Raw genomic sequence first — 13,702 nt, forward strand, 5'->3', positions numbered from 1 at the left:
TTCTTTCCCTCTCTCTCTAATTGGATAATGGAATATTTCAAAGAACTCGTGGCACTGAACACATCTTCATTAAATAATTCAGTGTTCTCCTGAGTTCCCTGTTATGCATAACTGTGCCCTAAAACGTTGGTAGTGGCAGCACAATTTTCAGCTACTGTATATAGCAACACGGTGGAAAGAGTCAACATAATGCATCAATGTGCTTGATGACAATCCAATATATGAGCTTGTATATCAAAGACCACGGGGCACTGCATGAGCCGATCCTACGTTTGCCGTATAGATCTAACAGACCTACTGTAATTAAAGGGGAAAAATACGAAGAAAAAAGAAAAAGGAAGAAAAACATTCCAACAGTAATTACATCCCATGGCACCCCCTTGAGAAACTTTAGTAAAAAATCAAAACTTTCATATTTCTCCACCAGGGGGCAGCTCTAGTTGGCAATGATCTGTCAGAAATCCATATCGGAAAGAGGAAAACCACGTTCTGTGTACAACAATCAGAATGATTATGCAAAGCACATTCAGTGTGGACTTTTGTTGATTTTTCATTCTGTATGCTTCCATAAGCCATCTCTTGCTATTAATCACACTTTTGCTTTTAAAAACGTCTCCCTCTGTATCTCTGTAGCCATAGTGATGCAGATCTGCTTTTTTACCCATTAGGACTGAAGTATTTGAGCAAACATCCTCTCCTGCTATGTGATCACCGTTTAGAGATGGTGTGTGTGTGTGTGTTTGTGTGTGTGTGTTTGTGCGTGTGTGTGTGTGTGTGTGTGTGTGCGCATGTGTGTGTGCGTGTGTGTGTGTGTGCATGTGTGCGTGCGTGTGTGCGCGTGTGTGTTTGCGTGTGTGTTTGCGTGTGTGTGTGCGTGTGTGTGTTTGTGTGTGTGTGTTTGTGTGTGTGTGTGTGTGCGTGTGTGTGCGTGTGTGCATGCGGGTGTGTGCGTGCGTGTGTGCACGCACGTGTGTGCGTGTGCGTGCGTGTGTTTGTGTGTGTGTGTGTGTGTGTGTGTGTGTGTGTGTGTGTGTGCGTGCGCGTGTGTGCGTGTGTGTTGTGGGGGCTATTTAGTGTGAAATGATGCATGATATTTGGAGTCCCACCCAGAGAGATTGTCTGCTGGTGTTACTTGGACTTGAGACAAAAGGCCCAGTTTCTTTCTTTCCTTCCTTCCTTCCTTCCTTCCTTCCTTCCTTCCTTCCTTCCTTCCTTCCTTCCTTCCTTCCTTCCTTCTTGAGCTGAAACTGTTGAGTAATTACAGTAATATTATTCTCTTGTTACAGGACTCTGGAAACCTAACAGCTTGGCTGGTCAGAATATTCTACAGGGAACAGAACTTCTCTCTTCACACATCCTCTTAAAGAACAAAGGACCAGCATTCAACAGTTCTGACTCCTGTCACAGGACCATGTCACAGGCCTTGGAGCAGGATGTAACCCACTTAAATGTAAAGGCAATTGCAGCAAAAAAAAGGCATTTCCCCAGTGCTGCAAATGTTGATGAGACTTTGGACCATGTTTTTAATTTGCTGATTTTAATGGGGGGTGGGGGGAATGATTACTATTGCTCATTTATTTCTTCAAGTTAATTAATCAGTGTGGGAGCGAGCGCTGTGGATCAGCTCTTGTCCTATGGGGCTGATATCCTATAGGGCTATGGTTCTGAGGACTGATATCCTATGGGGCTGATATCCTATAGGGCTATGGTTCTGAGGACTGATATCCTATGGGGCTGATATCCTATAGGGCTATGGTTCTGAGAGACAGGTGTCCTGTGGGGCTGATATCCTATAGGGCTAGTGTTCTGAGGACTGATATCCTATGGGGCTGATATTCTTCAGTACTGGTGTTCTATGGGACTGGTGTCCTGTGGGGCTCAAATGCTGTAGGGCTGTTCTTCTGTGATATTGATATCCTGTGGCTTTCTGACTGGCAGGTAGGTGCAGGTGTTTTTGGGGTTATTTGGGGGTAAACACAGTATTGCAGCGTGGGTGTCTCCAGACATCAACCCTCTTATGTAGAGGTCTGGGCTAGCCCAGCGGAGAGCCACACACTAAGTGATGTCTCCCACAGCCTGCAAAGGGTTTCATCGCTTTACAGATCAGATTAGACCTTGTGTGTGTGTGTGTGTGTGTGTGTGTGTGTGTGTGTGTGTGTGTGTGTGTGTGTGTGTGTGTGTGTGTGTGTGTGTGTGTGTTTGTGTGTGTGATCCCAATGCTTTTCGCGTCAGCTAGAGATGGAGTGGACATGACTCCCCCTGTGATGGTGGGATCAAAAAATACACGCTTGGCACAAAACAATCAACTGTCAATCATCCAGAAATAGGTCAGTGGGCATGGCACATTGGTGCATTCTGTTATGAGAAGATGCTCATATGGAAGCAGTAAAACCCCCACAAATACATATTATAAATAAATAATTTTTCTTCCCTTGTAGGCAAACTCCTTTGTGTTATTGCTTTTCTCAGAGATGTTTTATATACATCCTGATTCTCAGTTTAGTACTGGAGTTTATCTTAAGGACACACATCTACTGGCTGATGAATTATTTCACTGCTGGGGACTTGCATGCTTTTTTCTTATACAGTTAACATGACACCCTCAACATGCCATCAGTAAAGTGAACAGCAGTGTTCAGCACAAGTATTTCTCATTATACAAAACAAACATAAACATACATGTTGAACACATCATTATAGCAAATTAAAATATTCCTGATATGTTAGATATGTGACCTGGATGAAATGTAGTCTTTTCTTAAATGAGGTCGTAATCGTTAAGCGCATGGTGTGGATAGATCTAAAGAAACAGTATGACAAACTTTTTATAAAGAACAAAGGAACATGCCCCAACACTCACCTTGCCCTCTAGGGTGTACATGTCATTTTACACAGCAGCCAACAGGGGGCAATGTTGCCCTACACCCCTCACAGGAGACAACCCTTAGACTTACCTCAGCGCTGTCCACTTCACACAACTTGAACCTCCAGGTTAATTGGCTGCTGGTACGCTTAATTGGACTTGCAGTCATTGGCTGTGCTTTGACCAGTGAAGCTGATCCTTGTTCCAGAAGATTCTTAACGAATTTTCATGGCTCAAGTGACATTTCCTTCAGGACTGTCCCTTATAGTTTACTGCAGTTGGCATGGAGTCTTGCTTAATGATATCTTGTTCTGCCAGGGAAATAAGTTCATTCCATGTTTGTAGTATTGGTGACTCACAAGAGTTTGTCAAACATGCTGCAATCAGCAGTGTGGTTTTGAGAAGCAGGTGAATTTAATTTGACCATCCTTAACACATTAGTACTGGCGTCCTATGCTGAAAGCTCTGTAACCTGTTTGATGGTCCGTTACTCTGCAGGCTGACAGACACTTGAACACTCTTTAAATAAGGAACCATGGGTAAAACGCCTTTAAATAGGAACCTGCCATAGCTCAGGGAAAAGACCATTAGCAGTGACACTGAGAGCAGCTGGTTGGGGGGCTCCGGTGGTTAAGTCTGCCCTGCTGGTTAGTGTCTTGCTAACTGATGTGCCTGTTTTGCAGTGCTGGACTGACATGCCACCGCCATATTCATGTTGCCGTCAGCGTGTAACAGAGAAATAGACCTGAAAGCAAAATGTGCCTGCAGCACTGGTGTATAGACAGGGCAGTAGAGGGTGTAGGGTGTACAGACACAGTGGTAGAGGGTGTAGGGTGTATAGACACAGTGGTAGAGGGTGTAGGGTGTATAGACAGGGCAGTAGAGGGTGTAGGGTGTACAGACACAGTGGTAGAGGGTGTAGGGTGTATAGACACAGTGGTAGAGGGTGTAGGGTGTACAGACACAGTGGTAGAGGGTGTAGGGTGTATAGACAGGGCAGTAGAGGGTGTAGGGTGTACAGACACAGTGGTAGAGGGTGTAGGGTATACAGACAGGGTGGTAGAGGGTGTAGGGTGTACAGACACAGTGGTAGAGGGTGTAGGGTGTACAGACAGGGTGGTAGAGGGTGTAGGGTATACAGACAGGGTGGTAGAGGGTGTAGGGTGTACAGACACAGTGGTAGAGGGTGTAGGGTATACAGACACAGTGGTAGAGGGTGTAGGGTGTACAGACACAGTGGTAGAGGGTGTAGGGTGTACAGACAGGGTGGTAGAGGGTGTAGGGTGTATAGACAGGGTGGTAGAGGGTGTAGGGTATACAGACAGGGTGATAGAGGGTGTAGGGTGTATAGACAGTTGTAGAGGGTGTAGGGTGTATAGACAGGGCAGTAGAGGGTGTAGGGTGTATAGACAGGGTGGTAGAGGGTGTAGGGTGTATAGACAGGGTGGTAGAGGGTATAGGGTATACAGACAGGGTGGTAGAGGGTGTAGGGTGTACAGACAGGGTGGTAGAGGGTGTAGGGTGTATAGACAGGGTGGTAGAGGGTGTAGGGTGTATAGACAGGGTGGTAGAGGGTGTAGGGTGTATAGACAGGGTGGTAGAGGGTGTAGGGTATACAGACAGGGTGGTAGAGGGTGTAGGGTATACAGACAGGGTGGTAGAGGGTGTAGGGTGTACAGACACAGTGGTAGAGGGTGTAGGGTATACAGACACAGTGGTAGAGGGTGTAGGGTGTACAGACACAGTGGTAGAGGGTGTAGGGTGTACAGACAGGGTGGTAGAGGGTGTAGGGTGTATAGACAGGGTGGTAGAGGGTGTAGGGTATACAGACAGGGTGATAGAGGGTGTAGGGTGTATAGACAGTTGTAGAGGGTGTAGGGTGTATAGACAGGGCAGTAGAGGGTGTAGGGTGTATAGACAGGGTGGTAGAGGGTGTAGGGTGTATAGACAGGGTGGTAGAGGGTGTAGGGTATACAGACAGGGTGGTAGAGGGTGTAGGGTGTACAGACAGGGTGGTAGAGGGTGTAGGGTGTATAGACAGGGTGGTAGAGGGTGTAGGGTGTATAGACAGGGTGGTAGAGGGTGTAGGGTGTATAGACAGGGTGGTAGAGGGTGTAGGGTATACAGACAGGGTGGTAGAGGGTGTAGGGTGTACAGACACAGTGGTAGAGGGTGTAGGGTATACAGACACAGTGGTAGAGGGTGTAGGGTGTACAGACACAGTGGTAGAGGGTGTAGGGTGTACAGACAGGGTGGTAGAGGGTGTAGGGTGTATAGACAGGGTGGTAGAGGGTGTAGGGTGTATAGACAGGGTGGTAGAGGGTGTAGGGTGTATAGACAAGGTGGTAGAGGGTGTAGGGTGTATAGACAGTTGTAGAGGGTGTAGGGTGTATAGACAGGGCAGTAGAGGGTGTAGGGTGTATAGACAGTTGTAGAGGGTGTAGGGTGTATAGACAGGGTGGTAGAGGGTATAGGGTATACAGACAGGGTGGTAGAGGGTGTAGGGTGTATAGACAGGGTGGTAGAGGGTGTAGGGTGTATAGACAGGGTGGTAGAGGGTGTAGGGTATACAGACAGGGTGGTAGAGGGTGTAGGGTGTACAGACACAGTGGTAGAGGGTGTAGGGTGTACAGACACAGTGGTAGAGGGTGTAGGGTGTACAGACAGGGCGGTAGTGTATGTAGGGTGTACAGACAGGGCGGTAGAGGGTGTAGGGTGTATAGACAGGGTGCTAGAGGGTGTAGGGTGTACAGACAGGGCAGTAGAGGGTGTAGGGTGTACAGACAGGGCAGTAGAGGGTGTAGGGTGTACAGACAGGGTGCTAGAGGGTGTAGGGTGTACAGACAGGGTGCTAGAGGGTGTAGGGTGTACAGACAGGGCAGTAGAGGGTGTAGGGTGTACAGACAGGGTGGTAGCCAGTGGTGGCAGGGCACACAGACACAGATGTTTTGTTAGAGCTTTCCAGGAATCAGCAACTTCATTTACATGCACACCAGCAGTCTGATAATGGTCCAAATGAGGCTGTTAGTCTGGCTGATATGATCGTGTAAACAGAATGGTCTCATTGACGTAGACTTATCTTACCCAAGACTAGCCAGATTAGAACACGTAGCCCCAGGCTGAACATGGGACAGGCTAATATCAGCCAGACTGTGCGGACTCGTAAACACTTACATCGATATGCTGTCTCTCATTCTCCTTCTCTCACTCACATAACCTCTTGCAGCGCTTTCTGCTCGATGTAAGGTGCTGCAAGATGTGTAATGGACAGTCTTTTTTATGTCGAGTCATAAACAGCACTGCATTTTTTCAATAATTCCATCACTACTACAGCATGAGTCTCAAATAGGACAAAGTACATTGTGAGCTTTAGAAGGCGTGTTTTTAAACCAGTAGGGAACCTCAAAGGTAAATGTCAAAACCCATAGGTAAAGGCCTAAACTAATAGGCACATGTCTAAACACATTGGTAAACACACAGGTAGATGTCTAAGCACATAGCTAATCTTTAAACTTACAGGTAAATGTCTAAACACAAAGCTAGATGTCTAAACACAGAGGTAAATATCTAAACACATAAGTACATTTCCAAACTCATAGGCAAATGTCTAAACTCATAGGTTGATGTCTAAGCACATAAGTAATTGTCTAAACTCAAAGGTACATGACTAAGTACATTAGAAAGGTTAGGTTTCACTATGTGTGTAACGCACATAGAAATTTACTACCTTTTATACCAGTCACGTAAACATCTTGGTTAGGTACACTCTCTTAGACAAACTGAGAACATATGCAGCCGCTGTGTACATATAAATGTAGCTAGTGTAAGAACAGGTAAAGTGATAACAGGAACAGAAACAGATAGGGTAATCACAGACAAATCCATCATCTTTAAACAATAACAGGCAGAATACTACAGCAAAATAACAACACAGAATAACAAAACCATAACTACAGGAGAAATGAGAAGTCCACAGCAGGGAAACACTAGGGACTGTGCACACAAGTACTAGTGAAGTCAGGACAGACCAATCACAAACAGACGAACTTGGGGGAAGATTATCTGATATCTTAGCAAACTGTTATGTACCTGTTAATACCAACAGTGAAACATATTTCTCTGAGAAGTGTCTGCTAGGCAGATAATGTTCTTTTCTGTTATGCTTTAGAGAGGTTATATTATAAGCATTTGAGCTGTAAAAGCTAGCCTTCATGTAATAGAGTAGTCATAGTCACTGATACAAATGATACCTGGAATTTTAAAACATCTAAAGTATGCATTAGTTTATCCAAGAAGTTTATTGGCTGGTGAAACGATTCAATATAATCCCTGACCTCACTGTTCCATTGTCACTTTTCCATGTTAATCACTGGTGCAGTTTTCTTCCTTTCTCTTGAGTATCATATATAGGAATGAGATTCATAAATATGATACTGTAATACTGTAACTATTATATATTTCCGTTATGCCGTGGCTAAGCTAAAGGTGATTTCTCTCTCTCTCTCTCTCTCTCTCTCTCTCTCTCTCTCTCTCTCTCTCTCTCTCTCTCTCTAATACATGTGAAAATGTTCCTCCTTCCTGAGAAGAACTTGCGTGTGGTATCTGAGGGGGTCTTTTGGCTGTAATCGCGCCCCCTCCACAGCAGAGACCACCACAGCTTTCTCCATAATGGCTGCCAGAGGATTAGCGCTGCGTCCAACAGGAAATTAATTGGAGGAACGCACGTGACGCGACTGATGTCTGCGGTGGGTGGTGTAGGGCGCGTGGAGGAGTTTGGCACATGATGTGAGGAAGTGCGCACTGATCCGCAATCTCCGAATGAATAACGTAGAGGATATTAGCCGCTGTGAGCTAACGTGATTCTTCTGGTTTTCAGGACGGGGTTTGATGGAGGCATGCGCCTATCGCACAACCAAACGAGGCCTTCTGTTCCCAATTCAGAGCTGTTCAATGTCAGCCAGGGCTTTGTCCATCACTCCCCTGGTTCTTGTCTGTTTGTTTATCTCTCTATTCATGATATGCCTATTCGGTTCAGAGGTTTTCGTTCTGCCCAACCTTCTCATTGCCTTCTCTTGGTGGTAAGCTCTGGAGATGTTATGCTCCAGTTTTAGATTCCCTAATGTTGTGCAGATCATTGCAAACTGAGTTAAACAAATCAGGCTTAAGGAGCAAACCACACCTGGGGCTAGATTCAGGGCTGTGCCAAAAATATGGATGTATTACCAATATAAATGTGTGCTGATGTTGATACATCATCTTATTATAATATGCAATTTACATGTGTCATTGTATATAGGATTATTTATTAGCCCAAATCCATCAATTAATTTAGTGTGAAACAAAACCCTCAGTTGATCTCTGGATGTGAGTTGTTACTTGCCCTTTGGGACTCTGACATTATGAGCATTTATGGGAATTTATAAAATTATCCAAGGAACCAACCTGGGACCACCCCCCCACCCCCCACCCCCCACCCCCACCCCGCAATACTAAGCCCGTCTCCTGCTCCTCTCATCTCCAAGACTATCATCATTTTTTATGGAGCAAGTTACCATTAGCTGACCTCTACCTCCAGGTTTGGCCTGGTGAAGGTCAGTTACGCGGTGATTCCGCACTCAGCTCTCCTGGTTGAAAGCAGTTCGTCCTGAAACTGAAGAAATATGATCTGTTCCATTCCTCTTGAAAACTGAGCGAAATCCACACTCAACTAGACCGTAAACTGGACAGTAATCCACAGGAAAGTGGACTGAGGCTGCTCTTCTCCTCCCCTTGCTAAGGACATCCTTGATGGCTTTGTAAACTGCTCTTGCAATCTTTAGGAGAGTGAAAAGCAATGCAGACATTAACAGAGAAAGGAGCACATAAAGTATATGTTCAGGACAGAGAATTTGTCTCCAAAGAAAGGATCAAATTAGTGTCAGAGCGATCTCTCTCTCTCTCTCTCTCTCTCTCTCTCTCTCTCTCTCTCCACTCACACACACACACACAAAACCCCTTCAAGCTGTAGGACAGATCTGGCATTGTATGGAAAGCCTTTTCTCCTAATTACATCTGACATCAGCAGTTACATAAGTTGATGACTGTGGGGCAGAATGCTTTGTTAAATTGCGATTTCCTGCATACAAATGTAGATTCAACAAAAGTTTGTGAACCATTTTGAATGATCTGGATTTCTGAATGTCTAGCTTCTAAAATGTGATTCGATCATCTTCTTACTCATAATTACAAATACATTTAACAATCATACTCAAATTGTTGCCAAATTTGTGTCTTTATTGAAGATATTTAAAATAGCAAAGTCACTGTTTGCAAAAGTGTGAACCTAGAGACACTTCTATAAAAGAGTGGCCTGAAGTTAAGTGGAGTGAGATCTTCTGCCCAATTCAGGGCGGGAAGACAGGCAGGCTTGGTTTTGTTCTCCTTACAACGGAGTCCTGTGGTTATATGTGCAATATGGTGCGATATGGTCTGATCAAAAGGGATTTTATAGGCAAGACGACTGACGCTAACTTGACTGAAGCAGACTACAAGACATTTTCTAAAAGGACCCATCCCCCCAGCAGTCTACAGTTAGACAGAGTGTTTAGAAATGGAAGAAACCATTGATCCTTTGCCTTGAAGCGGCTGTCTTACAAATATCTGTTCACATGCATTGCCATGGAAATCTCAAAGAAGGGACAAAGATACTTAGGATTTCATCTTAGGATTTTACCATTTATTTGATGGTATCTATGTTCATGAGACTGCTATGAGAAAGGCCCTGAACAAGACATTGAATAAGAGGTTACCATGAAGAAGACCACAGCTCTCCAAAAAATGACTGCAGCCTCTCTCAGATTTGCCAAAAGACCACTGAGATGTTCCTCATTACTGCCAAAGAAGCATTCTGTCAACAGATGAGTCAAATGTTAATAGACTAGTATGTACATTGCATTATTTATAAAGTGTTGCGTAGTCATGTGAGATGCCCCAAAATGAGACAGAAACTGAAACAGAAGAGTACAATTTTGTAGAGAAGAATATTACCAAATAACTCCTAACTGCTCTGCTGTACTGATTAGTAGCTACAGAACATTTTTAGTTGAAGCCAAAAAAGAGAGGTAACACTAATTACTAAATAAGTTACACTAGTTACTAAATGTAAAGAGTTCACATACTGTGTTAATACACTTGAATGTGTAAAACCAGTTGTCTAGTTATTACAGGACTATAAATTATGTATTTTGTTTGTTGAATAAGAATCTTTATATTTTAAATAAAGTGATGCTAAATTTTTGGTAAGATAAAAATTTGTGTTCTGCATGCGAAAATCCAAGTCATTTGCACTGCAGTTCACATAGGGCCCTATTTTCCTTTCTCTGTCTTAAGATCGTCTTTCAGGGACAAGGCCTCAGCTGTTTCTCCATCTGAGGATCCTTCTCCTCGGAAGCCTCCCTTTGATAATGCGCTCCCTGGCCACAGCCCGAGGACAGATCGGAGGGCTCTGAATCTCCTTCCACAGCGGGCAGGCTCCCAGCTGCTCAGGACAGGTGTGCTGGAGGCTTTCAGACAGCCTTCAGATGAGTTTAAAGTCTTCCGCAACCATTACGGGCCGATTTTATACATGGCGAGGATCAGTTCCTCTGCTGCAGATTTCAGTAGCATCCTTTAAGGGTTATCCCATATGATGTGGCAGAATGACGTGTTGATGCCTAAACAGCTGGTATGTAATGTAACCTCTATGCAGGTAAACGGGGTTGGGAGGGTTATTTTATAGAGGTATTCGATTCCAAATACATTCCCTTCCAATTGTATTTGTTATATAATCCAAAGAAATACAATATTAAATACCTGCCGGAGTTTCAGGACAGTGGTGCCCCGCAGTTCCAGTCAGTATGGCTTCTAACAAGCTCCTGTGTTTTTTCTGTGCGGACTCATGAACAATTTGGAAGATGGGTAAAAGTTGCCCATATGAACAACATATCAATTCCCCAGCAGTCTAGAATTAGTGAGAAGGTTGTTTGCTATAGAATTCCCAATCGCACAAGTGATAGGTAGGCCCATAGAATGTTTTGGCATCGGTGAAAAAATGAAAAAGTGAATTACACTGAATTTATGGTAGAAAAATACATTGGAATATGCAAATTAAAAGACTCACGTAAGAAGGGGTCAAATCTTCAAAAGGGGATCGTAACCTGTTTCTGCACCACCACCCCATTATAACTAGAGCATAAACACTAGTTTATCATCGGATAATGAGAGTCAGTGACTGGCTGTAACTCCCGTAGCTTAATCTGCAATTTATAGTACTAAACTAAATACACAACAAAACAAAACAAAAAAATTAAGATAACTTTCACTTCACGTTATTATACAGAAAGATCTTGCGTTCATGTTCGTGTGCATTAGTGAAAGCAAAGAAAGGCATGAATCACACCAGAAAGATCTTACAAATGCACTCCCAAAGAGCTAAAACGCACCCAGGGTAGGAACACAGCACATTTTAAACCTATACAAAGATGCAGGCTCCATTCCACGCTGATGGTGTTGCCATGCGACAACTGCGAAAGGGAACCCTTCACCAGACTCCAACCATTTTAAAAAGGTGTAGGGAATGAAGGCAAAGGAGGAAGTGATCCTTGTTCGATTTTAATGTAATCCTGCTCGGAATCACCATATGTTTAAAATGCGCCAGGAATCCAACAACTGTCTTTCTTTAAACAGCTGTAACGGCATATAATTAGCCTGCCATTTGTGCTTGCTTGTTTCCAGATTGTGTAACGCTGTTACATGTGGTATGTTACTACACAAGCCTGCAGGAAAATGCTGCCATAGTGTACACCACTGGATTATAAAGTACAAATGTCCATAAACATATGTTCTATAGTCGGACATTAGTAAACGCATATTAATTAGTAAATGCTAAGTCAGTACACATAATTGTGATGATCACTGTGGTTGTTATTATGAGCTGATTTGCATTTAGTGGGAGCAGCTGTGAGGCTTGCCGTCATTGGCCCTTGTCAGGTGAGGTAATCGCGGAACAATGGGAAAACATCTCTGCTATCATTTACCTTCATTCACCCCCAACTGCCATGCTGGACTGAGAGAGGGGGGGAGAGAGAGAGAGAGAGAGAGAGGGAGCCCAGCCGGTCTCATGAATAAGTCATAAGCTTTGCATATACACTCCACGGGGCCTGTAAGACAGGGAGAGACGTTAATTAAGGCAACGAGGTGTCACCCGGGAGTTCTGGCCTCGTTCCAGGGCTCGCAAACTCGTTAAGCAGCGTGACACGTCCAGACCTGTCTGGCCTCCCGCCCTGCTGTCCCGCCTCTGACCGGCTGGATCTGGCTGGCCACGGACATGCTCTCGCACCTGGAGAGTGAGCTCGGCGCGGGCGATGCCTGGCCTTCGTGCTGGGCTTTGCTCAAAGGGAAGGAGTCGCTTTACATTACTGAAGAGCTCAGTTCAGAGTTTTCCTTGCCTGCTAAGATGGGCAGCCATGGAGTTTGTCCAGCACTACACAGCTGTGGTGGAGTTGTTATAGAATTTGATGAGGTGGTTCATTATCTCTAAGACCTCTGTTCTTACAAGTTTATTTGCAGGCTATAACAGGACTTCTGGTAGCCCTGGTTACGAAGTCTTGGCTTTTACTCAAAGAAGCTGGTTGGTGCTCACAGTACGGGATGCATGTATGACATCAGTCAGTGTGACTGATGGCACACGCGTGTCCAGCCCCAGAGCGTTATTAACCAGTGGCCACCAAATCTTCTTCCTACAGGTTTTACTTCTAACCTGAATCTAACAGTCCTCATCCAGTGAATCATGGACCTGTTATAGAGGCCCTGAGCTGAATGCCCTATCAGAGAGGATTCTGAGGGTTTATGGTGTATACAGCTTTCTGAAAGTAGGAGCATTACACCCCAATGTATTTTTGAGTATAGGGAATGAGTGTGTGTGTGTGCATGTGTATGTGTGCAAGTGTATGAGAGAGTGCGTACCTGTGTGTACAGTGTGTGCAATGTATGTGTGTATGTATGTATGTGTGGGTAGGTGGTGGGGTATTCAGGGTGATTGATTTTGCAGCCTGCCTGAAGGGTCATGTCTGAACAGCGATAACCCCTGGTCCCAAGAGTCTTGGGTGCTCTCTCACTCTAAACATGCCTGCTACTCTGAACATGTAACACACACACAGACACACACACACACACACACACACACACACACACACACACACACACACACACACACACACACTTACAAACACACTTTCCCAAGACAGTAGTGTTCACCTGCCACTCTGACAGTCTGGTAAAGGAGACACCACCAGTAACACTCATACACCATGGACATTTCACACACACACACACACACATACACACCCAGTGTCTGCAAAGATAGCATTGTCATCACATGCCACTCTGACAGTCCCCTGAAGGAAACACCATGACACCACACACACACACACACACACACACACACACACACACACACAAAGGGCAGAGCACTCATACATCAAGCTTTCTCTTAGCTAGTCAGCCTTTACCCGATCATACCCCAGATGTACCTTCAGACATGAATTACAGCATCAGAGGGATTTTACAGTGGTAATATTTGAGGGTCTCACTTCTTCTCAGTCAGTATATGGCAGAATATTCCCACATCTATACCGGAATTTGCCATCAAGTGTTCCCAGAGTTCACATTCATCATTCCCATTATTGTAATCATCTCTCACTTCATACCTACACCACCTTCCTTGAGAGAGAGTTAATTTTCTATGCACTAACAAACGAGGGAGGGAGATGAGGAAGAGTGTGAGAGGGAGTGAGAGAGGGAGTGAGAGAGGGACAGATAGAG

This window comes from Electrophorus electricus, chromosome 6, assembly GCF_013358815.1.
Source record: "Electrophorus electricus isolate fEleEle1 chromosome 6, fEleEle1.pri, whole genome shotgun sequence".
NCBI classification, from domain to species: domain Eukaryota; kingdom Metazoa; phylum Chordata; class Actinopteri; order Gymnotiformes; family Gymnotidae; genus Electrophorus; species Electrophorus electricus.